General features: G+C 45.2%; 1 pseudogene; it reads left to right on the top strand.

Moving 5' to 3' along the window:
• Positions 1 to 264: 264 nt before the first annotated feature.
• Positions 265 to 2,227, top strand: LOC112635020 (annotated as a pseudogene).
• The last annotated feature ends 520 nt before the right edge of the window (positions 2,228 to 2,747 follow it).

Raw genomic sequence — 2,747 nt, 5'->3', positions numbered from 1 at the left:
CCATTGTTCAAGTCACAGTTGTACCTTTTAGAAATAAGACACTAACAACATATCCAACCCAACCCATCCCTCTGGGTTAGAGTATCAAAGAAAAATAAGGGATACACCTGACCTGCAGTGAGCAAAGCACAGCCCAGTCTCTGAGGTGGTGAGGCCCCTGCAGTGTGGAGCTGAAAGGTGTCATTGTTTTCCTTCTCTTCATAAAGGGAGCTGTCCCATTCCTCCCAGCACAGTGTTGGGAGCAACTCCAGAGTCTCCTGCAAGATGCTGTTGATTCTGCTGTCAGTGGCCCTGCTGGCCCTGAGCTCAGCTCAGAACTTACATGAAGGTAAAACAGAAGGGGAAGAGGATGTAGTGACTCTGCGTGGGGCTTAGGAGGGGATAATGGTAATTAGGGGGAAGAGAAGAGAATTAAAACCCAGATGGGGCTGCAGAGTTTTCAGGCCTGGGATCAGGAGACCGATTGCACCCTCATTCCACACTAAGGGTTTCTAATTTATTTAATGTACAATGAAATCCAATAAAGAATTTGTTCCAGGGGAATGAGAAGGTAAGATTTACATTTATAGAGAGATATGATTGTGCTGTGAAGTATGCAGTGGAAAATGCAAGGTAGATTCAGGCAAGTCCAGGTGTGAACAACCAATACTGATCTCAGTAAGTACAGAGGTATGATGGTGTCCTTGCTGTGCAGTGAATCAGCATCGATGATGGAGATAAATACACATCAGAGACACTGAAGAGACAGAGAATTGGATGGAACACTTGTCTTTGTCTCACTAGAGATACAGAAATATCAGAGCCAATCATTGTCATTTTTCTCTCCCCTACATGAGGTATTTCAATGTGCTGGGAGTGGGATGGGTAAGATTGTATTGAAATGATTACTTCTGTTTACGCCAATTGAGAAAGCATGCGTACAGAAGCAATGTATTTATAGGTGGTAGAGGGCATAAGAATACCAAACTATCACATTGAAGTCCCTGGCATGTGTAAACTAAATCTGCATTAAGTCTTGAGGATGACAGGGAGGGAAAAAAGGGGCTCTTCTATGTTGAGTTCATGGCTGCTGCTCTGTCATAAGAACACTGCCTCCCCTTACACCTTCCTCCCTTTCAGCAGCTTCACAGACAGTGGCTGATGAGTTAACTTAGGAGATGCATGGGGTGTGGTGACAAGACCCTTTTCCCTGTAGAACACTTGTGAGTCTTGAAAGATTCCAGATGTAACTTTTCCCATCATCCTGTGCTTCTCTTCTAGATGTCGGCCAGGAAGCATCTCCCTCCCTAATATCAGGTAAATCCCAATTCATTCTCAATATGTTTTGACTGTCTTTTTCTGCTGATGAATGGATCAGTTCTCCAGTGTCTTCTTATCAACATTAACCTTTCAGGAATTGATGAATATTAGTGCCCTAATAATACAGGCAATCTTCCTGCAACCCTGATTCTGGGGTCCGTGAGCAGGCCACAAAATTGAATGGCAGAGATGCTTTGGTTAGATGTCAGCAGGAGTGGGTTGTCTCATTCCCCGACCAGGAGTGGCTGCTGGGAGATGACAGACAAATGCACAACATCCTCATTCTGACTCCTCTTTATACGGAGAGACTCCCAACTGCTTTGTTCTTCCCTAGCGTTCTATTCCAGAGTTCTATGTCTTCACTGAAAATGCAAAGAAATTAGTGTCTTGGTCCCATTTTTGTGCGTTTCCCCCTCAGCTTTTTACCCTAGCTGATCAAAATTTACTGCAACTATTCAGTGAATCTTGTGTGGGCTTTTACTCTGTCTTTCTCTTCTCTCTTTCTCCTCCAGAACATCAACAAGGACAACCCCAACAAGGAGGCAAGAAGCCCCAAGGTCCCCAGTCTCCTCCAGGGAATGCACAAGGACCACCCCAACAAGGAGGCAAGAACCTCAAGGTCCCCCACCTCCAGGAAAGCCACAAGGACCCCCCAAACAAGGAGACAAGAAACCTCAAGGTCCCCCACCTCCAGGAAAGCCACAAGGACCACCCAAACAAGAAGGCAACAAACCTCAAGGTCCCCCACCTCCAGGAAAGCCACAAGGACCACCCCAACAAGGAGGCAATGCCCAGCAGGCTCAGCCACCTCCTGCTGGAAAGCCCCAGGGACCACCATCCCCTCCTCAAGGGGGCAGACCCGCCGGACCTCCCCAGGGACAGTCTCCCCAGTAATCTAGCATTCAATGACAGGTATTATTCCAGTTGATTCTTCACCAAATGCTCTAATTGCTACAGGTCTCCAGCTTTACTGTGCCAGAGATACAACTAAAAGCCCATTGATATCGTTTTGTCATAGAACCCATTTCTAAAGATTTGTGTTCAGATATTCTGGAAATGGGTAACAAGGCCGTGTATTTGTAACAAGCTCTTTAAGGAATTCTCATGTTGAGAAGCACTATTCCTAATAATCTGTTTTAAATGGTATTGGCAATGAGGAAGTAGTACCATGTTCACTCTGGCTCTCTGTTTTCTGTGCACACACTCAGAGACCTCCCACTTAGAATTTTCACCTGAGCACTGTTTGCTCACTACTGCCTCACTCCAGCCTCTCTAGTCCAGTATTCCTGCCAAGTGGTCCCTGAAGTTTCAGCAGCTAAATGGTGTCTCATTTTTTAAATTCTTACTTTCCAGTTAAGTACGTGATTAAGCTTACAACAAATATCTAATGGAATGGAAACATATGAAGCTAAATTTAAAGACACAACTCATCCTACGTGGCTTCCTTT

This window comes from Theropithecus gelada, chromosome 11, assembly GCF_003255815.1.
Source record: "Theropithecus gelada isolate Dixy chromosome 11, Tgel_1.0, whole genome shotgun sequence".
Taxonomy (NCBI): Eukaryota; Metazoa; Chordata; class Mammalia; order Primates; family Cercopithecidae; genus Theropithecus; species Theropithecus gelada.
Note: the sequence above shows the minus strand (reverse complement) of the source record. Positions and strands in the feature narration are given on the sequence as shown.